The 23,906-nt window shown below is 44.4% G+C and overlaps 1 pseudogene; it reads right to left on the bottom strand.

The window, feature by feature from the left end:
• Positions 1–15,350: 15,350 nt before the first annotated feature.
• Positions 15,351–15,585, bottom strand: LOC139275357 (U2 spliceosomal RNA; annotated as a pseudogene).
• Between the last annotated feature and the right edge of the window lie 8,321 nt (positions 15,586–23,906).

Genomic DNA, 23,906 nt, shown 5'->3' with positions numbered 1-23,906 from the left:
GCACTGGAGGCGATGTTGAATCTCCGCAACAATGTCTGCCTTTGTTGACAAGAGGCTCCCGAGATATGGAAAATGGTCCACATTTTCGAGGGCCGCGCCGTGAATCTTGATGACGGGGGGCAGTGCAGTGTGGCGAGGGTAGGCTGGTGGAGGACCTTTGTCTTACAGATGTTAAGCGTAAGGCCCATGCTTTCATGTGCCTCGGTGAATACATCGACTATATCCTGGAATTCAGCCTCAGAATGTGCGCAGATGCAGGCTTTGTCCGCGTACTGCATTTCAACGACAGAGGTTTGGGTGATCTTGGACCTGGCCTGGAGGTGGTGTAGATTAAACAACTTCCCACTTGTTCTGTAGTTTAGTTCCACTCCAGCGGGGATCTTGTCAACAGTAGGGTGGAGTATGGTAGCGAGGAAGATTGAAAAGAGGGTTGGAGCGATGACGCAGCCCTGTTTGACCCCGGTCCAGACGTGAAATGGGGCTGTAATGGATAGAAAACATCGAAAATAGGTGCAGGAGTAGGCCATTCGGCCCTTCGAGCCTGCACCGCCATTCAATGAGTTCATGGCTGAACATGTAACTTCAGTACCCCATTCCTGCTTTCTCGCCATACCCCTTGATCCCCCTAGTAGTAAGGACTACATCTAACTCATTTTGAATATATTTACTGAATTGGCCTCAACAACTTTCTGTGGTAGAGAATTCCACAGGTTCACCGCTCTCTGGGTGAAGAAGTTTCTCCTCATCTCGGAGGAGATTAATGCAATAGTTAGGAAGGGTATTAGCTTGGATGATGTGGAATCTATATGGGTAGAGCTGCAGAACACCAAAGGGCAAAAAACGTTAGTGGGAGTTGTGTACAGACCTCCAAACAGTAGTAGTGATGTTGGGGAGGGCATCAAACAGGAAATTAGGGGCGCATGCAATAAAGGTGCAGCAGTTGACTTTAATATGGACATAGATTGGGCTAACCAAACTGGAAGCAATACGGTGGAGGAGGATTTCCTGGAGTGCATAAGGGATGGTTTTCTAGACCAATATGTCGAGGAACCAACTAGGGGAGAGGCCATCTTAGACTGGGTGTTGTGTAATGATAGAGGATTAATTAGCAATCTCGTTGTGCGAGACCCCTTGGGGAAGAGTGACCATAATATGGTGGATTTCTGCATTAGGATGGAGAATGAAACAGTTAATTCAGAGACCATGGTCCAGAACTTAAAGAAGGGTAACTTTGAAGGTATGAGGCGTGAATTGGCTAGGATAGATTGGCGAATGATACTTAAGGGGTTGACTGTGGATGGGCAATGGCAGACATTTAGAGACCGCATGGATGAACTACAACAATTGTACATTCCTGTCTGGCATAAAAATAAAAAAGGGAAGGTGGCTCAACCGTGGCTATCAAGGGAAATCAGGGATAGTATTAAAGCCAAGGAAGTGGCATACAAATTGGCCAGAAATAGCAGTGAACCCGGGGACTGGGAGAAATTTAGAACTCAGCAGAGGAGGACAAAGGGTTTGATTAGGGCAGGGAAAATGGAGTACGAGAAGAAGCTTGCAGGGAACATTAAGACGGATTGCAAAAGTTTCTCTCGATATGTAAAGAGATAAAGGTTAGTAAAGACAAACGTAGGTCCCCTGCAGTCAGAATCAGGGGAAGTCATAACTGGGAACAAAGAAATGGCAGACCAATTGAACAAGTACTTTGGTTCGGTATTCACTATGGAGGACACAAACAACCTTCCGGATATAAAAGGGGTCAGAGGGGTAAGGAGGAGGAACTGAGGGAAATCCTTATTAGTCGGGAAATTGTGTTGGGGAAATTGATGGGATTGAAGGCCGATAAATCCCCAGGGCCTGATGGACTGCATCCCAGAGTATTTAAGGAGGTGGCCTTGGAAATAGCGGATGCATTGACAGTCATTTTCCAACATTCCATTGACTCTGGATCAGTTCCTATTGAGTGGAGGGTAGCCAATGTAACCCCACTTTTTAAAAAAGGAGGGAGAGAGAAAACAGGGAATTATAGACCGGTCAGCCTGACCTCAGTAGTGGATAAAATGATGGAATCAATTATTAAGGATGCCATAGCAGCGCATTTGGAAAGAGGTGACATGATAGGTCCAAGTCACATGGATTTGTGAAAGGGAAATCATGCTTGACAAATCTTCTGGAATTTTTTGAGGATGTTTCCAGTAGAGTGGACAAGGGAGAACCAGTTGATGTGGTATATTTGGACTTTCAGAAAGCTTTCGACAAGGTCCCACACAAGAGATTAATGTGCAAAGTTAAGCACATGGGATTGGGGGTAGTGTGCTGACATGGATTGAGAACTGGTTGTCAGACAGGAAGCAAAGAGTAGGAGTAAATGGGTACTTTTCAGAATGGCAGGCAGTGACTCGTGGGTTACCGCAAGATTCTGTGCTGGGGCCCCAGCTGTTTACATTGTACATTAATGATTTAGACGAGGGGATTAAATGTAGTATCTCCAAGTTTGCGGGTGACACTAAGTTGGGTGGCAGTGTGAGCTGCGAGGAGGATGCTATGAGGCTGCAGAGTGACTTGGATAGGTTAGGTGAGTGGGCAAATGCATGGCAGATGAAGTATAATGTGGATAAATGTGAGGTTATCCACTTTGGTGGTAAAAACAAAGAGACAGACTATTATCTGAATGGTGACAGATTAGGAAAAGGGGAGGTGCAACGAGACCTGGGTGTCATGGTACATCAGTCATTGAAGGTTGGCATGCAGGTACAGCAGGCGGTTAAGAAAGCAAATGGCATGTTGGCCTTCATAGCGAGGGGATTTGAGTACAGGGGCAGGGAGGTGTTGCTACAGTTGTACAGGGCCTTGGTGAGGCCACACCTGGAATATTGTGTACAGTTTTGATCTCCTAACTTGAGGAAGGATATTCTTGCTATTGAGGGAGTGCAGCGAAGGTTCAACAGACTGATTCCGGGATGGCGGGACTGACCTATCAAGAAAGACTGGATCAACTGGGCTTGTATTCACTGGAGTTCAGAAGAATGAGAGGGGACCTCATAGAAACGTTTAAAATTCTGATGGGTTCAGACAGGTTAGATGCAGGAAGAATGTTCCCAATGTTGGAGAAGTCCAGAACCAGGGGTCACAGTCTAAGGATAAGGGGTAAGCCATTCAGGCCCGAGATGAGGAGAAACTTCTTCACTCAGAGAGTGGTGAACCTGTGTAATTCTCTACCACAGAAAGTTGTTGAGGCCAATTCACTAAATATATTCAAAAAGGAGTTAGATGAAGTCCTTACTACTTGGGGGATCAAGGGGTATGGCCAGAAAGCAGGAATGGGGTACTGAAGTTTCATGTTCAGCCATGAACTCATTGAATGGCGGTGCAGGCTAGAAGGGCCGAATGGCCTACTTCTGCACCTATTTTCTATGTTTCTATGTTTCTAAATGGCTTACCCCTTATCCTTAGACTGTGACCCCTGGTTCTAGACTTCCCCAACATTGGGAACATTCTTCCTGCATCTAACCTGTCTAAACCCATCAGAATTTTAAATGTTTTTATGAGATCCCGCTGGTAAGGATCATGGCATGCATGTCGTCGTTGAGCAGGCGAAGGATGTTTACAAACTTTAGTGGGCATTCAAAATGGAGGAGGATGCTCAATATGCCATCACGGTCGACAGTGTCAAAGGCCTTTCTGAGATCGAAAAAAGCCATGTATAAGGGCTGGCACTGCTCCCTACAATTTTCCTGCAGTTGTCGTACTCCAAAGATCATGTCCGTTGTTCCCCGTAGGGGACAAAATCCACACTGTGACTCCGGGAGGAGCTCCTTGGCCACAGGGAGAAGACGGTTGAGGAGAACTCTCGCAACAACCTTCCCAGTGGTTGACAGCTGGGCGATTCCCCTGTCGTTGCCACAGTCGGATTTGTTCCCCTTTTTAAAAATGGACACGATCACTGCATCTCTGAGATCTCCCGGGATGCTCTCCTCCCTCCAAATGAGAGCGATGAGGTCATGTATCCGCGCCAACAGCGCCTCTTCGCCATATTTTAGCGCCTCAGCAGGAATTCCATCTGCACTGTAGCCTTGTTATTCTTGAGCTGTTTTATGGCTTTGCCTACCTCGTGCAACGTTGGGGTTTCACTGAGGTGGTGGCGGGTTGTATGCTGCAGGATGGAGTTGAGAACATTTATAACAATTATACTATATAATTGAGAACAATTATATAGGGCCCTAGTGAGACTACCTGCAGTATTGGGCACAGTTTTCTCCTTACCTAAGGAAGGATACACTTGCCACAGAGGGAGTGCACCAGACTGATTACTGTGATGGGGGGATTGTCCTTTGAGGAGACAATGAGTAGACAAGGTCTATCTTCTCTGAGAATGAGAGGTGATCTTATTGAAACATACAAAATTCTTACCGGGCTTGACAGGGTAGATGCAGGGAGGATGCTTCCTCTGGCTGGGGTGTCCAGTGTTCAGAATACAGTCTCAGATTAACGGGTTGGACATTTAGGACTGAGATGAGGAGAGATTTCATTACTCAGAGCATGGTGACTCTTTGAAATTCTCTACCCCCTCAAGGGCTGTGAAGGCTTAGTCTTTGAATATATTCAAGACAGGGGATATGGGGATAGTGCAGGAAAGTGGAGTTGAGGTAGAAAATCAGCCATGACCTTTTTGAATGCTGGAGCAGGCTCGAGGGGCCGAATGGCCTACTCCTGCTCCTAATTCTTATGTTGTTATGAATTGGCTATATTTTTAGCATTTCGCTCCAAATATGATAATCATCCTCTTACAGATGGTTGACATGCATTGCAATGCATTCCTTAAATGACCGTTGAAGGAATTAGTTTAATTTGGTGGTCGTAAAACATGCTGAAGAAACGTAGCAGATAAAACATAGGGCAGATGCTATGATGCTATCAGCACAGACCTTCGCTGGGTACAAGCTCAGTGTGCAGAATGGGATCTAGGTTGTTGTAGTCCGATCTCTGCGACCCACGCTCACGTCTAGTGAGGCTCACGCCAGCATTATGAGCCTTTCAACTTCTCCTACTTTACGTCTTTGCAATATTTTTAACAGATGCTCTGAATTTTATCACAGATTCTGCAGATATTGGCATTTCGGACTCATGGAAAGGCTGAGATTAACTTAAAAATATGTTGGCTTGATTAGGCATGGGTTATAATATCTTCCATTGTGATGCGGCCAAGTTTACCATTGTTGTTTGAAAGACCATTCATTTCAATGAGACCTGTAGAAAAGTTAAGACGTTGATGAACTTCCAACAACCTCATCAGAAATGGATGAAAATATGTGATCAATATTGCTAAACATTGTAAGTGGTTTCCCTTAGGTGTTTTTGAAGCACCCCCATTTTACAATAGTTCTAACATTGGGAGTGAATTACTATACTGAACAGATGAATGAGTCAGGGATGGGTACCTTGGTCCGAGTATCGGCAATGCTTTTATTAAAGTTAAAACACGCATTTGAACCCAGTAAAAAATACACCCAGGTAGCGTAATACAAACACAGTACAACACACAGTCTGGCCTGTCTAAACAGGCCCCTAACGCGAAGTACCCATGTCTAAAACACTTCCCCTGAAAACCCCATAGAATTTGGTTGGGAGAATGCATGATACCCTCTCACACCATGGCTGTGATCTTAAAAGATGTGTGTGCAGAGATGATGCTCACCGATTCGTTGGCTTACTCGCTGCTTCTTCTGATGAAAAGGTGTCTCTTCTGGTTTCTCTTCTTCCCATACGGAGGGTTGGATTCTTGTCGAGGCAAAGCAGTGAGGCAAGAGAGAGCGAGAGTGGCCACACGGTCTCTTTTATATCCCAATACTGTCCGTCCTGTCAGGCTGAATAAAGTTTGTTTTGAGGCGAGACTTCCTGTGGGTGTGTCTTCTGCTTTTAGCTCAATAAAATTTTCTTCTTTTGTTTCGAGCTTTCCTGTTTTTTCAGTGATGGGTTTTGCTTCCGAGCAGTCTGGGCTTAAATGGCTTTCTATTGTTCTGGTATCTTGTCCAAGTATTGGCTCGATTACTGATCAGTTCACTTGACGAGTTCACATTGCTTAACAAAACACAGTCCATCTGCTCATCACCTGCGATGAATTGCCTTATCTTGGCCATTGTCTTCCCAGATCCCCTGCCCATCATTCTAAGTCCAACATGGAGCAGCACCTGGGCCCCCTCCCACAAACAGCTTCCAGCTTTTTTTCTACGATGAGAAAAATATTAAAACACAAATCCTTGGGAATTAAAATGTAATGTCCAGATCCTTGGGGATTCGATGCTTACAGTCCATACAACATGAATAGCAACAAATATAATCCAAAACGACTGTTTTGCCCCAGGTGGGCAGAGGAAACGTTTCAAGGACACCCTCAAAGCCACCTTGATAAAATGCAACATCTCCACCGACACCTGGGAGTCCCTGGCCAAAGACCGCCCTAAATGGAGGAAGAGCATCCCGGAGGGTGTTGAGCACCTCGAGTCTCGTTGCTGAGAGTATGCAGAAAACAAGCGCAGGCAGCAGAAGGAGCATGCGAAAAAACAGACTCCTCACCCACCCTTTCCCTCAACGACTGTCTGTTCCACCTGTGACAGAGACTGTAATTCCTGTATAGAAACATAGAAACATAGAAAATAGGTGCAGGAGTAGGCCATTCGGCCCTTCGAGCCTGCACCACCATTCAATAAGATCATGACTGATCATTCACCTCTGTATCCCTTTCCTGCTTTCTCTCCATAACCCTTGATCCCTTTAGCCGTAAGGGCCATATCTATCTCCCTCTTGAATATATCCAACAAACTGGCATCAACAACTCTCTGCGGTAGGGAATTCCACAGGTTAACAACTCTCCGAGTGAAGAAGTTTCTCCTCATCTCAGTCCTGAATGGTTTACCCCTTATCCTTAGACTATGTCTCCTGGTTCTGGACTTCCCCAACATCGGGAACATTCTTCCTGTATCTAACCTGTCCAATCCCGTCAGAATTCTACATGTTTCTATGAGATCCCCTCTCATCCGTCTAAACTCCAGTGAATACAGGCCCAGTCGATCCAGTCTCTCCTCATATGCCAGTCCTTCCATCCCGAGAATCAGTCTGGTGAACCTTCGCTGCACTCCCTCAATAGCAAGAACGTCCTTCCTCAGGTTAGGAGACCAAAATTGAACACAATATTCCAGGTGAGGCCTCACTAAGTCCCTGTACAACTGTAGTAAGACCTCCCTGCTCCTATACTCAAATCCTCTCGCTATGACTGTTCAGTCACCTAAGAACTCACTTTTAGAGTGGAAGCAAGTCTTCCTCGATTTCAAGGGACTGCCTATGATGATGATGTTGTTGGAAATGAGTTGAATTTGGTGGTCTTAAAACGCCCTGAAGAAACACGACTGATAACATCATAGAGCAGATGCGGTGAGGATGTCTGTGTAGAACTTTGCTGGGCACAAGTCCATATTTGGAGCAAACAGCTAAAAATATAACCAATCCATAGGCTTGTATTCCCTCGAGTATCGAACATTAAGGGGTGATCTAATTGAAGTGTTTAAGATGATTAAAGGAGTTGATAGGGTAGACAGAGAGAAACTATTTCCTTTGGTGCGGGAGTCCAGAACAAAGGGACATAACTTTAAAATTAGAGCTAAACCGTTCAGGTGACATGTCAGGAAGCACTTTGTCACACTAATGATAGTGCAAATCTGGAATTCTCTCCCCCCAAAAGCGGTTGAGGCTAAGTCAATTGAAACTTTCAAAACTGAGATTGACATATTTTTGTTAATCAAGGATATTTAGGGAACCAAGATGGACAGATGGAGTTAAGATACAGATCAGCCATGACCTAATTGAATGGCAAAACTGGCTCGACGGACTGAATGACCAACTCCTGTCGCTAGGTTCCTATGTAACTCCCATAAAGGTAGGAATTGCCAGTGAATTGTATAAAATAGTCAGAAGATTTCTAATGCTTTTGCTCTACAGTGACAAAAGAGCATATTTTTGAGAGAAATGAACTGACCTCAAACCTCCTATATAATTAAGAAAATGTATAATATTGAATGCAAGCACCATAAGTGAAATATATACAGGCCTGGATTTTGCGGTTAAAAATAATGGTGAGGCTCATTGTTATTAAAGAGTAAATCAGACAGCAACTACTGGCGACCATAGTTAAGCACAGAAATCAGGAAGTTGCCCTGCTTTTCCAGAGGTTGTTCCAGAATGGTATCTCGCCAAGGTACTTGCTATTGAATTGCATGGAATGCATGCAATTGCTGTATTTACCCACAAGATACCCACTAAACTCACCAGAAAAAAATAATGCTTGACCATTCCAGTGTAATTGCATTTTTAATGAATTGCTAAGTCTTAATTACTGCCAAACAAGCTCTCTGGCACCGAAAATTAACTTTTACAAGTGTGGAGTCTCATTCCTTTGGATTTTAATTATTGTTGGAGATTTTAAAAAATGTAAATAAAAATTATTTTTTTTACTTGTTCTTTCGTTCTCTTTTATCTCTCTCTCTTAATGTTTTCTTTCTTTCCCTCTCTTAATTTTGCTTTCTGTTCTGTCCATGATTTGGCTTTAATTAAATATTCTAATTTATACTTCCTGATTTAGACTTTGCGCTGCTCAATAAGAAATCTTTAATCTGATTGGTTAAAGAGACACCATTCCTTGCTCTGGTCACACAGGTTACAAATCCCCTGTAGAGGGTGCCACGCTGAAATGGATTTCTAATTACCACAAGTTCCAGTGCAATCGCCCGGAGCAGGTCTGTGGACAAGTGTAAGATTAATGAAAGGCTGGTGCTGTTCATTCTTCTCTGACCGCAAAATCCTTTTGCTTCATAGGGAGAGAGGGATGCTTATGTAAGTGGGTCTTGGTGTTGGGCATGAAATAAGTATCTGGAGGGAGCATGAATTTTAGCAGAGCAATCTTACCTCTTTGGCTAATATCTTCTGATATGAGTTTAACTTACAGATTCTGAGCTTGTGACAGGAATGGGAGCATGGATAAGAAAGTAAGATTCTCTCTAAACTGAAATCAGTTGTCATTATATCACAGTGATAGGGGCAGAGGCTGGTCAGGAATGAATTGTAGAAATACTTTGATGTTTTGCAATTTTGCTTGATTAGAATTTTTTTTGTGGGTAAGTGTTGGCTGATTTAGAGAGAAGTTATTAATGTGAGTTAATAAGGATAGATTACAGATAGCCTGTAGAAGATACAGAGCTTTACTGATTCCATGCTCTCTTATCTTTTGGATTATTGGTACCTTTCTGAAAGAAAAGCTCTGGAGACGGTTTGGTTCAGTAGCGGTTTTTGATGAGCAATGTTATCAACGCCTTTCTAAAAATCTATGAGCGCCATATTATATTGATTCCCATGTGACATCCCTTCCTCAAAATAGTCAAGAAAGCTGATCATGCAGGATCTTCCTCTTCTAAAAGGAAAGTATGGTAGATTATTAGTGCACAAGTAGAGAAGGGGGTACAAATTGCCCTACGCCCGAAACGGGACACACAATCCATTTTTTTGAAGTTTTTCTCCGCTGTAACCCATGCGTTGGAGATGCCGCCGATATTCGGCACTTTCAGCGACATCAGCATGATGCGGACATGCCATTTTGAGCTGGCGCATCACAACGTCTCTCCCCGTCAGTTAAAGGGGAGGACCGCTGTGAGCTCTGCATACTTTTAAGTTAGTTCCACTGGGCCACCAGGGAGGGGTTTGGCCGGGCCAGCGGGACAAGAAAGCTGATCAAGCAGGGTCTTCCTCTTCTATAATGAAAATAGGGTAGATTGCTCGGGTAGAAGTAGAGAAGGGGATAGAAATTGCCCTCCGCCCGAAACGGGGCAATCCCAGGAAAGGGACATTTCCCGCGGGGCAATTTTGCGTAGGGGTCGCTCCCAGTCGGTAAGGGGCCGGCACATGCTTGCCTCAGTGGGAAAATGGGCGGAGCGGTCCTGGGCACCACTCCAAAACTCACGAAGGGCAATTTACAAAAAAGCAGCCCCTCCACGGCGACTCAGCAGCCATTCCACGCCGCCCCATGGCCGCTGCTTTCAGGCGGCCAGAGATCTTATCAGAAGGGGAAATTTTGGCACCAAGATGTTTCCACTTGTTGAGGAATCCAAAACTAGGGACCATAAATATAACATAGTCACCAATAAATCCAATAGGTAATTCAGGAACAAATTCTTTACCCAAAGAATGGTAAGAATGGGGAATTCACTCCCACAAGGAGTAGTTGAGGCAAATAGTATAGATGCATTTAAGGAGAAGCTGGATAAGCACATGTGGGAGAAAGTAATAGAAGAATATGCTGATAGGGTTCGATGAAGAGGGATAGGAGCAGACTGTTGTGGTGCATAAACACTGGCATAGACCAACAGGGCTGAATGACCTGTAGATTCTATGTAATTCTATGAAAGTTACTTCGGTTGTTATCTTATACGTTATTAACATACAGTTAATTCTTAATTTTTCTCCTTATAATTGTTTCCATTCCATCATCATATCTTGATGTAAAAATGAGGTGTTACATTCATTCCCTTTTTGAATAAGGGCAATATGTTCGATAGTTTTGAATTAATTTAATATGACCTCCCAAATATTCATTGACTCCTGCATAATAATTTTCGTCAGATCACAAATCTGTTCCCTTCTCTTTGTTTTTACACTAGGATAAATAAAATCTATCTCAGTGATTTGTTTGTTTCCAACTATTTATACGTATCAAGAGCTTTCCTCTTGTGAAGCTGAAAGCTATCATTTTGTTTGGATTATCTGTTAATTGAGGGCATGCTGCTATAGTGAAGAATTCAAGTATTGTTAATTTGCACAAAGCATTCTCAATTCATCCTTCATTTTATGCTCATTAACATTCATTAAGGTCTTACTTCTTCCCTGGCAGTCCTCTTACAAGAATTGTAAGAATGCCTTGCGACTATGATTTGCATTTGCTGCCATGCTTAATTCTTGATTTCTCTTTGCACCCCTGCATGCCTTTTGATATGGTTTGGAAGTTTGTTTGTATTCTTCTCAGTGGACCACCTGACCTTTCTCCCTGGAACATCTGGAAATAGTAAGCCTATATAGGTAGAATCATCCATCTGTTGTGAATGAAGATTTACAGTCTGACATAAGATTCAGCTGTTGAAACAGAATTGTGAATTTGCTGGTTAAATAAGAGCATATCAAATTGAAGCAGGCTGTTTTGCAATTTCGGATCAAAGTACTGACAGAAATATTGCTCAGGGCTGGTTGCGCTTGGGCCAAACTCATTGCCACCCATAGCGAAAAGACAAAAAAATGGTTTGTGTTATTAATGTGGCGTCTATGATCTCTTCATGCGAGCTGGATGAATAGGAGATTGAGACACACAAGCAGAAGATATTCAGGAGCTGGGAGAGGATCTATAAGGATGCAGAGCCATATCTCGGTCTTAATGGCCTGAAATGTCCTCAATGTGATTTACAGTGCTATTTCCCCTTTTAAGAAAATTGTTGCATCTCCCAGTAAGCTACAGAGGGATCTACGTACAAAGCTTCCTGGATATGCTCATTTTCATACCCAGTGGTGCTGGCAGCAGTCTAAAAGCTGTGTAAAATGGATGAAAGCAGTGGAACCCACCAGGAATTTTGTGTGCAGCCTTTAAAAGCATTGTTCAGCCTGCACGCTTCAGCAGGGCAATGGCGGGGAGTACGTAGGACAGAAAGAGTGCTTCAATCTTTCATTTCTTTCTCAAATTGCTTCATGTGTATCTTCACCAATATTTTGACTGTGCATCAGCACATTAATGACCACTCAGGTACCGTCTGTGCCCAGAGGGCAACTGAGCAGGACAAGAAGACAGAACCTCAGTGAGTGTGAAGGCAGGTGGCACAGACTTCTGGGTGCGTGTTTTACCAAATCTGCCTGGATTGCATGAAAGGACATGGCAGTGGTAATGAATGACAGCTCCTTCGCCCCCAGGACGACAGAACAGTGTCATTAAAAAGTTCAATGACCTGACCAGGTGAAAAAGTAGCACACTCACAAACACTTCTTTTTTTACTTGTCCTCGCTGGGCTCCGGTACACGCTTCACACTCTTAAAGCAATAATGTGCTTACACAAATAGCCCTCACACCACACTCTGATTAAAGGAAGCTCTAACTCCAAATCCTGCATTACAGCTACACAGTTCCTCTGACAATCACAAACTGCCCCGCACAAACCCAAAATCCCGTCCTCCACATTGTTACCCATTACAACTCTACAATGCCTGCCAAAGGCAGGTCACTGGAGGGGCAATCCTCACCTTCAAACCCCTCACACCCCTTCAAGTTCAAGGCCCCTGAGCATTCAAACGGCTATTGTTGTGTCAGATGGGAGAGTCAGCAGCAGCTTGCCGGCACCAGATGAGTAACTGAGCAGCTTCCTGGCAACCCGCTGAAGTGCCACATACACACAAAGCTTTCCACTCCTTTCTCCCTCTTCTTAGTCCCCAGGGAATAATGCTCACCCGTTCATACCTTATACCACCCATTCCTGTAGTTCCACAACAGTAATGGGGTGGTGGGGCAAGGGCTTAGGGGGGAGGGGGCACCGCTGTAGGAAGATTAAGATGATGAGAAGAAGGAGCTGGGGAATTTTCTTCTCTCTTGTGAATCAGGGAGATGAAGATGATGATGAAGAGGAGCATGAGGGCCAGCTCACCCACCATTTCAATTTGCTTCATCCTGCTCCATCTTCTGCTCCAACCCCCCTCCAACCTACCACCTGGAGCACTTGCTTTCTCTCTCCCACGCACCAATGCAGGGACTTTCACCTTGAGGGGGGGGGGGGTGAGGGGGGGGGAGGGTCAATAAAATAATGAGGAATTGAAACAAGGTGATTCAATGAGCACAAGAGATCGAGAGGAGTGGGAAGTGGGGTAGGATGTGTTCCCTTACCAGTGAGGAGAAGGCTGCTTATGGCTTTGCAGTTGTGAGATGCAGAACTCATGGGCACTTGTGTGAAAAGAAAGATGTTGGAGCAAGATCATACAGACTCGGACGATAAGCTTCCCCAGAATGTATTGCAGCTGACAGGTGTGACTACAGCTGTCCTTTGCAGCAACATGACAAGTGCTTTGTTTTAATTGGAGACACCAAATCTGCAACAGATACCAAGCTAAGCAGCAGCCAGAATCCAGTCGGTGCCCCTGTCTCCATGGAAGCATAGACTGCAGCTCTGGAGGCAAGAGTGTTCGGATTGGAGCACACTATGGTTCACGGTTTCCGTACAGATGCAACTGCTGTGTCTCGAGCCTTTTAAGGTGTGATAGCTGCCATTAGAGCAGACCTTGCACTGATTACTGGAGTCCCCAATCCAGCACCTAGTGAAATGGCAATGGTTGGAGACCATCTGCTGCTACTGCTGTCTTTCAGGACTAAGAACTTTCCTCTTTCCAATGGGCACTATTGGAATTCTGCATGAATTCATGCATGGCCAGGATTGGGCAGATTTTTGTCGACTCCCTCCCTGGATCAATATTTTGTTGCCAACAAAATGGAGGGGGAGGCTGATGCAATCTGTCGCAGGGCGGTTCTCCTCACCGTCTGTGGTCAGAAGGTTTACGGCATCATGAAAAACCTTCTCTTGCCTTTATGTCCAACAAGCCAATGAGTCGGATAAGCTACAACCTGTTGCTTTTGCTTCGAGAAGTTTATCAAAAGCGGAAAGAGCTTACAGCATGGTAGACAAAGAAGCTTTGGCCTGTGTGTATGGTGTAACAAAAACGCATCAGTACCTGTTTAGTCTCCGTTTTGAAATCGAAACGGATCGCAAGCCATTCATTTTATTGTTTTCTGAAAACAAAGGTATTAATACCAATGCATCGTTCTGTATTCAGAGGTGGGCGTTGACATTGTCTGGCTATAATTACATTATTCGCCATAGACCTGGTACTGAGAATTGTGCCGATGCACTGAGTCGATTGCCTTTGCCTACACCTGATGTGAAAACGCCTCAACCCACAGATCTAATGTTGGTAATGGATGCTTTTGAGAGTGATAAAACCCCTGTCACTGCTCAACAAGTTAGGATCTGAACCACCCATAACCCTATTTTGTCGGTTGTGATACGTTATGTCCTCTGTGGTGATTGGTCTGAAATTCCTACAGAGATGTGTGAAGAGACCAAACCTTACACCCATCGCAAGGATGAACTGTCCATTCAGTCAGATTGTTTACTGTGGGGTAATCATGTCATCAAGCCTAAGAAAGGTAGTGAAAGATTTGTACGTGAGTTACATAGCACTCAGCCCAGTATTGTTATGATGAAAGCCATTGCTAGGTCTCATGTATGGTGGCCTGGAATTGACTCTGTTGTGGAATCATGCATGAATCAGTGTAACACTTGCATGCAGCTAAGTAAAGTACCAGCGGAATCTCCATTGAGTCTGTCGTCATGGCCATCTGAACCGTTGTCGAGGATCCACATCGATTTTGCATCGTTTTTTGTTGTGGTGGATACATATTCAAAGTGGATATAGTGTATTATTATGTCATCCAGTACATCTACAGGCACTATTGAGAGCCTACGTGTCATGTTTGCTACTCAAGGTTTACCTCACATTGTTGTGAGTGACAACGGATCTTGCTTCACAAGTCTTGAGTTTCAGGAGTTCATGAAACTCAATGGTATAAGACGTGTGAGGTCAGTTCCCTTCAAACCTGTTTCTAATGGTCAAGCATTGCGTGCTGTTCAAACTATCAAACAAAGTATGAAACGTGTAACTCAGGGTTCACTTCAATCTCGTTTGCCATGTATATTGCTCAGTTATAGGACAAGACCTCATACTGTTACTGGTGTTTCCCCTGCTGAATTACTGATGTAGAGAAATCTCAAGACCAAGCTTTCACTTGTTCATCCTGATTTGAATGATTGTGTTGAAAACAGACATCAAGTCAGCAATTGTATCATGATCGTACTGCTGTGTCACGTATATCTCTGTCAATGATCCAGTGTTTGTACTGAACTATGGTCGAGATCCAAAATGAATCACTGGTACTGTTACAGCTAAGGAGGGTAACAGAGTGTTCATTGTCATGCTCAAGGATGGCCAAACATGCAGAAAGCATGTTGACCAGGTAAAACTGCGGCACACAGATGAACTGGAACTGTTTGAGGAAGATCCAGTCAGTGACCCACCAATTATCGTTCATTCACCAGAGGCCTCTATTTTTTTTTTTTTTTTTTAAATTCGTAGCCAATCGTTCCAATTCTTTGTCAAATCACAAACGCCAGAGGTCACCTTGCACATGCCAAGGATCACTCTGCGCCAATGCTCTTAGCCAAAAGGCCTAGAGCCACTGCACCGTTCCTGGAAGTACTGCAATACCAGGTTCGTGCCATGGAGGTGGATGGGTCAGGTCCCCCACACACCTCCGTGGAGGTGGATGGGTCAAACCTCCCCACCCACCTCCTGTTTCCAAAAATGCAAGCATATACCTTCCTGACCAGGGAGAAACCACCCGGAGGTCATGGTGGCTGGTCAGAAACGGTACTACACTTGATCTTAGCCAAAAGGCCGAGAGCCACTGCACCACTCCTGGAAGTACTGCAATACCAGGTTCGTGCCATGGAGGTGGATGGGTCAGGTCCCCCACACACCTCCGTGGAGGTGGATGGGTCAAGCCACCCCACCCACCAGAGGCCTCTATTGTCATTCCTGAACCCAGACCTTCAGTCTCTGATGTTGTTATTACCACTCCCACCAGAACTGTTACTCAACTTCCAGTCACAACTGACTTAGAATGTTCACCTAGAACTAATGTTGCACTGAGACGATCAACTCGTGAGCGGAAAGCCCCAGATCATCTTGTATTGTAAAGCGACTGATACTAAGATCTTGAAAGGGGGATGTTGTATTATATTTATGCTTGGGGGTCACCTGACAGCAGAGGGCACCACAATCGGATGTCATGCAGGCAATACAGGAAGTCGGATCTTGTTCTTATCCGAAGTGGGAATGAAAGAGATCGGGTACGCACACGAGGCAGTTTATAATAACAGGACTCTTGTGTTATTACACTAGGCTTCCAGTCTTCCCCCCTCAGAACACCATGTCAGTGGAACAGGGGAAGTGATAGGCCTATATTCTCTAGAGTTTCGAAGAATGAGAGGTGATCTCATTGCAACATACAAAATTCTTACAGGGCTTGATAGGGTAGATGCAGGGAGGATGTTTACTCTGGCTGGGGATCACAGTCTCAGAATAAGCATCGGCCATTTAGGATTGAGATGAGGAGAAACTTCTTCAGTCAGAGGGTGGTGAATCTTTGGAATTCTCTATCCCAGAGGGCAGTGGGGGCTCAGTCTTTTGAGTATATTCATGACAGAGATCGATAGCTGTTTGGATATTAAGGGTATCAGGGGTTATGGGGACAGTGCAGGAAAGTGGAGTTGAGGTAGAAGATCAGCCATGTCCTTATTGAATGGGGGAGCAGGCTCAAGGCGCCGAATGGCTTACTCCTGCTCAAAATTCTTCGTTTCTGACAGAGACGTAGCTGCCTGGGAGCACCCTCCAAAGATGCAGCCAGCAGCAGCTCCCCACCAGGAACCAAGTGTCATGAGACAGGCGTTACTTCAGTCCCATGGTCTTCCATGATTGTGGTCCTCAGATGTCACGATAGAAAGGTACCTGGAGGCACACAAGGGAAGCACAGTGTTAGGAAAGAGTAAGGTGGACTGCACTTGGAAATGATTGTATTAAACGTAGAATGTGCACTTAGGCTATGCTTTGTCATTCACAGTAAAGTTTCCCCGACTTTGCTCCCTCATCCTCACTGCCATCGCTGTTCCCTCCCACTCCGCTCCCCTTCTCTTACTCTTGTTCCTCTCCTTTCTCCCCGCAGCCTCACCCCTTCTTATCCTCCTCCTCACCCCTCCTACTCTCATTCCTGCCTCTGCCCTTTTCTTCGTTTATTCCCCTCTTCTCCCTCGCCCACTGCATTGGGCCAATTATCCTTCCCACCCTCTTGCTCCACTTGGACTGACACTGAACTTGCTCTTGATTCCCGATGTGCAACGCCACGGAAGATCGACTGGTGTATATTGAGTGACACTATTTTTAAGTCAGCATTTATCTATTGAGAATGGACATGTTAATAATACCTCTATGAAAATAGCTGAGTGAGGAAATTTGATATGAGTGCATTTAGCATTCATGATTACATTACTCAAGAGTGATTTCCAAGCTATTATGCATGTTGATGCTGTTGAATCAAGTGACATTAGATCAATAGAAATTATTTGATGCCATTTTATAGTTTTTCAAAGGTATGATTAAAAACAAGTGTATTTTTTGCTTAATCTTCATTTTGTACTACCCTGAATAAATGAACATATGCAAATATACAAAGATTATAATTTTACAATAAAAACAAAATAAACTGCCCAGTAAAATCAGAAAAACCAACATAGCTTCAACAACCTGAAGAGAATTTGAACTTTCCCTCATCCAAATCTTACCAGCCCTTAGACATCTTATATTTATATAGCGTTTTTAATGTAGTGAAATTTAGTGACATGTGCCAAGGTACTTCACAGGAGTATTATGATTTTAAAAATTTGACACCGAGCTGCATAAGGAGAAATTAGGGCAGGTGACCAAAAGCATGGTCAAACAGGTAGGTTTTAAGGAGTGTCTTGAAGATGGAAAGAGAGGTAGAGATGCGTAGACATTTAGAGAGGGAATTCCAGAGCTTAGGGTCGAGGCAACAGAAGGTACGGCCACCAATGGTTGAGTGATTATAATCAGGGATGCTCAAAAGGGCAGAATTAGAGGAGCACAGACATCTCGTGGGGTTGTGGGGCTGGAGGTGATTACAGAGATAGGGAGGGGTGAGGCCATGGAGGGATTTGAAAACAAGGATGCACATTTTGAAAACAAATCGTTGATTACCCGGGAGCCAATGTAGGTCAGCGAGCACAGGGGTGATGGGTGAGCGGGACTTGGTGTAAGTTAGGACACAGGCGGCCGAGTTTTGGATCACCTCTGGTTTACGTAGGGTAGAATGTGGGAGGCCAGCCAGGAATGAGCTGGTATAGTCAAGTCTAGAGGTAACAAAGACATGGATGAGGGCTTCAGCAGTGCATGAACTGAGGCAAGGGCGGAGTCGACAACATTACAGAGATGGAAATAGGCGGTCTTAGTTATGCTGCGGATGTGTGGTTGAAAGCTCATTCCAGGGTCAAATATGACACCAAGATTGCGAACAGTATGGTGCAGCCTCAGACAGAAGTTGGGGACAGGATTAGAGTCAGTGGCTAGCGAACAAAGTTTGTAGTGGTGACAAAAAACAAAGGCTTTGGTCTTCCCAATATTCAATTGGAGAAAACTTCTACTCATCTAGAACTGGGTGTCGGACAAGTAGTCTGACAATTTAGAGACCATGGAGGGGTCGAGAGAAGTGGTGGTGAGGTAGAGCTGGGTGTCATCAGCGAACACGTGGAAACTGACGTCGTGTTTACTGATGATGCCACCAAGGGTCAACATGTAGATGAGAAATAGGAGGGGACCAAGGATAGATCCTTGGGAGACACCAGAGGAAATGGTGCGGGGGCAGGAAGAGAAGCAGTTTAGCTGATTCTCTGTCTACGATTTGATAGATAAGAATGGAACTAGGCAAATGCAGTCTCACCCAGCTGGATGGCGGTGGAGAAGCATTGGAGAAGGATAGAGTGTTCAACCGTGTCAAAGGCTGCAGACAAGTCAAGAAGGACAAGGAAGGATAGTTTTCTTTTGTCACAATCACAAATGCTGCCAATTGTGGCTTTGATGAGAGACATTTCGGTACCATAGCAGGCTTCAAACATATAGATCGATAGATTTTTAACCAATAAGGGAATTAAGGGTTATGACGAGAGGGCGGGTAACTGGAGCTGAGTCCACGGCCAGATCAGCCATGATCTTATTGAATGGCGGAGCAGGCTCGAGGGGTTAGATGGCCTACTCCTGTTCCTAATTCTTATGTTCTTATGTTCTTAAACATAGAATAGTGAGAAAGCTGGGCACGGATTGGGGAAGCAACAACATGTTGAATGAATTTGGAGAGGAAAGGGAGATTGGAGACAGGGTGGTAGTTTGCAAGGCCGGAGGGGATGAAGCTAAGTTTGTTGAGGAGAGAGGTGATGATGACAGATTTGAGGGAGAGTGAGACAGGATCTGATGAGAGGGAACTGTGATATATTCTTACAACATCATTAACACAGCACACACACAAGATGGCTCTTCCACAGAAACTGTCATCATGTGAGCTTGCCACATGATCCTTTATTAGTGACATCAGTAGTTACAGTACATCAGTAGTCCACTAGGTGGAGCAGTAGACCACTATAGGATCTATATTATACTTCTGCCTTCTTATTGAAGAAGTAATCATCATACATAACTTACATGGTTTACACAATAAAAGATATGGACTTATTTTCCATATTTACAAATCAGAGGATACCTTTGCTCTCAAACAGAATCTTCCAAACATGGTGTCGAACTTAGATTCATTCTAGGCTGAGCCTGGGGAGAGTTTTTCTCCAAGGGTTGACCTTGATCTACATTTGGAGACTCTACAACTTCAGACTGTTTATCTGCCTGACTCGGACTCAGACTTAAATTCTGACTTTCTGTTGGACATATTTCTAGTACATCAGATGTAGGAATTGCTGCTGGTACTCTACTTGTAACAAGACTATCTGACTCATCAGAAATAATCGAACATTTCCAACTTTCAACTCCTTCCACATCTGTAGGTAAAATATGATCAATGTGAACAAATCTAACCTTATCATGATCAAATATCATAACCAAATCTTCACTACTCTTCCTGGTAACCATTTTAATCATTTATGGTGATGGTTCTTCACTCTCACTTTCTGATTCAATTTCACACTCCTCTCTCTTACTCTACCTCTTTCTGTCTGAATTGTTTTTCTTCTACTGACTGTGCCATGTTCGGCTTTAACAACAAGAACCTGGTTTGTGGCTGTCATTTGAGAAATAACTCTGCTGGTGTTCTACCAATAGTTGTATGAGGAGTATTCCAATAAGTAATCAGAAAATTTGCCAGTTTGTCATCCAACGACAACTGCCATTTCTTTGGATTTGGATCCAACATTTGCTTGATGAGGGCACATTTTACAATTTTTACTGTGCACTCTGCTGCACCATTTGAAGCAGGGTAGTTCAGTTGAACTGTGGTATGTTTCACACCATTTCTGCTCATGAACTGTGCAAATTCTTCTGAACAAAATTGTGGCCCAATATCAGGCACAATTTCTTCTCGGAGGCCATATGAAGAAAACAATCTTTGAAAATTGTCTAGTGTTTTACTTGTTATTTTCCACATTGGAAACACCTCTACCCACTTCAAATGACTATCAATCACAATGAACAATTGCTGTCCATCTAGCTCAGCAAAATCTACATAGAACCTTTGCCACACCTTGGGTGGTTTCTTGCTCACCGATTGACATGTTGTACAATGACTAACGATGTACTCTATATCTTTATCTAATCTTAGCCATCATAAGTAACCGTGTAAAACTCTTGGTCAAGCACATTCCCAGGTGCTAGTCATGAAGATCGCCTAACAATTTGGGCCTGAACTTATTTGGAATAACTACTCTTGCACCCCACATGATACAATCTTTATCCACTGATAATTCATTCCTACGAACAAAGTATGGATGAGTATCTTTCTCTGATACCTGGTTTGGCCATCCATACGCCTTTGACATAACTGGGCCATGGTTGGTTGCTCTACCAATCTATTCAGCTGTGACTGGTAGCTCATCAATGTATGAGAAATAGAACATTTCTTCCCTTTTGGGTGTAACTTGTGATGGGGATGGCAACCTGGAAAAAGCATCAGCATTAACATCTGACTTAGGTAAAAAAAAAAACAATGGGTGTAGCCCATTTGCTTAGATAATATTCTCAGTTTCTAGTCATTTGAGTTCTTGCTCAACTTTCTCCTTGAGTGCATATGATATGGGATGTGGCTTGCTGTAAACTGGTCTAGCGTCTTTCTGCACTCAGCTTGAAGCCTTGGATTGGACTGCCTGTTTTGCAGAACAACATCAGATACTGCTTGAAGTCATCATGAAAAACCTCATTCCAATCCAGCTTCGGTGATCCCAAACAATTTCTACCTATCAAGGCAGGCTTGTCTCCTGCCAGTACTATGAAAGGCAAGCTCTGAAACTGATTCTTGTATTTCACCAATATGGTGATACTTCCTACAATAGGGATTTGTTCTCCTGACCAGCTCTATCTTCGATTTCTCCAGTATCACTCAGCTTGTCGAGATATAGCGATTCCAGTACTATGCTCATGGATGCACGAGTGTCGAGTTCCATAGGCATCCTGGTTCCTGCAATGTCTACTTGGATGATGATACTTTGCGAATTGCTGTTAGATACTCTTGTGCTCCTGATGATGTGTATCACCAGAACCTCGTCAATCTGTTGCTTCTCTTCAATGCTATGTAGTGTCTGACAGATGCATAAACATTAGCGTCTTCATCCAGGCCAACACCCCCAGCATTGAAGCACTGACCACACTTGATCAGCTCCGCTGAGCAGGCCACATAGCTGGTATGCCAGACACGAGACTACCAAAGCAAGCGCTCTACTCGGAACTCGTCCATGGCAAATGAGCCAAAGATGGGCAGAGGAAATGTTACAAGGACACCCTCAAAGCCTCCCTGATAAAGTGCGACATCCCCACTGACACCTGGGAGTTCTTAGCCATTGACCGCCCTAAGTGGAGGAAGTGCATTCGGTAGGGCGCTGAGCTCCTCAAGTATCGTCACCGAGAGCATGCAGAAATCAAGCGCAGACAGCGGAAGGAGCGTGCGGCAAACCAGGCTCCCTGCCCACCCTTTCCCTCAACATCTGTCTGTCCTACCTGTGACAGAGACTATGGTTCTCATATTGGACTGTACAGTCACCTAAGAACTCACGCTAAGAGTGGAAGCAAGTCTTCGTCGATTCTGAGGGACTGCCTATGATGATGATGTAGTGTCCGGCAATTTCTACTTCTAGCATTGAAAGTTGGTTTACTCTTCAGTCGGCATGCCTTTGCAAGATGCCCTGTTTTCTTGCAGAAGAAACACTCTGCCTTCACATATGGACAGCTTTGAGCAATATGTTGCCCCAGGCACCGATAGCACGACTTCAATGTACTGTCATCTTGGCCAATTGCTGAGGCCTTGGTGCCCAACTGCCTTTTACCTTTAACCTGCAGGCGATTCACCTTGGTTGTCTGATGACTGGAAATGGTGCGAAATTCTCGGGTTTATTGGCCGGCCATATCCATCAACATAGTTGCCTGACAAGCTAAATCAAAAGTCAAGCTAGGGGTCATCAACAACTTTCATCTGGTTGCTTCATTCTTCTTCCCACAAACAAAGCAGTCATGCATTGCTCGGTTTTAAAAGTTTCTGAAATGTCAGTGAGTGGATAGCTTTTTCATAGTTACAATGTACTCACTGATATCCTTGTCAATTAATTGATCTCGTATTCCAAAACCATAACTTTCAGCAGTTTCCAAGGACTCAGAACTTTTAACTTGCACCAGCACATTTTTCAGGGTTCCATACATCTCGGGGTCTGCTTCAGTCAAGAAAATATCCCAATGACTTTCTAACACCACCCGGTTATGTTTTTCATCGTCGGGGACTTCAACGATGGTATATGCAGTGAGAAACATTTCTAGCCACTCCACATATGCTCCAAACGTTGTTCGGTCATGATGGAACTCATCCAAGCACTCTATTATTCCCATAGGCACGACCATCTGGATTGTGGCAATGTGAACAAGTATGCTTGTAAATTACCTTGGAATTTTAGCTGTTCTGGAAAACAAAGAACCTCTCAAGGTCTTTCTTTTGGTTGGCAGGAACATCCATCAACAAAAATGTGAGCTGGGACATCCAGAAATCCTATCCTATGTCACCAATGTGATATATTCTTATGACATCACTAAAACAGCACACATACAAGATGGCTCTTACACAGAAACTGTCATCATGTGACCTTGCCACTTGATCCTTTTTTATTTACATCAGTAGTTGCAGTACATCAGTAGTCCACTAGATGGTGCAGTAGTCCACTAGGGGGAGCTCTATTACTAGAACCGTTAACAATGTCAGCTAACATGGGAGCTAGAACAGGAAGTTGGGTGGTCAGAAGTTTGGTGGGAATAGGATCAAGGTCGTAGGAAGTGGGTCTCATGGACAGGAGGAGCTTGGAAAGGTCATGAGGGAAGATTGGAGAGAAACAGGAAAAATGAGTGAGATTAGGGCTAGGGCAGGGGGGATCATTTGAAGAAGTTTGGCCGGGTGGGCTAGGGGAAGGAAGGGAAAAGCCAAAAGCAGCCAAATGGATGGTCTCAATCTTAGAGATAAAGAAGTCTATGAGCTCCTCGCACTTATTGTCGGAGGTAAGTGTGGAGACTGGGGAGAGGGATTTAACAAGCTCTGGCCCGCGTAGCACTGCTGCGTAGGAGGGGCTCATCCCTGAATTAAAGGGAAGGGCCCATGCTGCATACACTGCAGATTGCGAATACACCTACCTGGACCACTGGAGAGTGGAGGTGCCGCGCGATAAGACTGGCACTCAAGCAGAGTGCCAGGCTGAGCAACATCGACACTGGCCCAGCATCTAAAGCCGCAGCAGTGAGCAGAAAAAAAATGTTTGATTGCTCACAAGTGCCGGGTTTAGGCTCATGCGCTTCACATAGCTAGACCCAGAAATCCAGCACAGCGCCCTCTACGGGTCATCAACCATCAAGCGAGGTTCTTCAACCAATCAGATTGAAAGAATCCTCTTTGAGGCATGCAGTTTAAACCAAGAATG

This window comes from Pristiophorus japonicus, chromosome 10 (assembly GCF_044704955.1).
Source record: "Pristiophorus japonicus isolate sPriJap1 chromosome 10, sPriJap1.hap1, whole genome shotgun sequence".
NCBI classification, from domain to species: Eukaryota; Metazoa; Chordata; class Chondrichthyes; family Pristiophoridae; genus Pristiophorus; species Pristiophorus japonicus.
The sequence above is the reverse complement of the archived record's forward strand: the minus strand, read 5'-3'. Positions and strand labels throughout refer to the sequence as shown.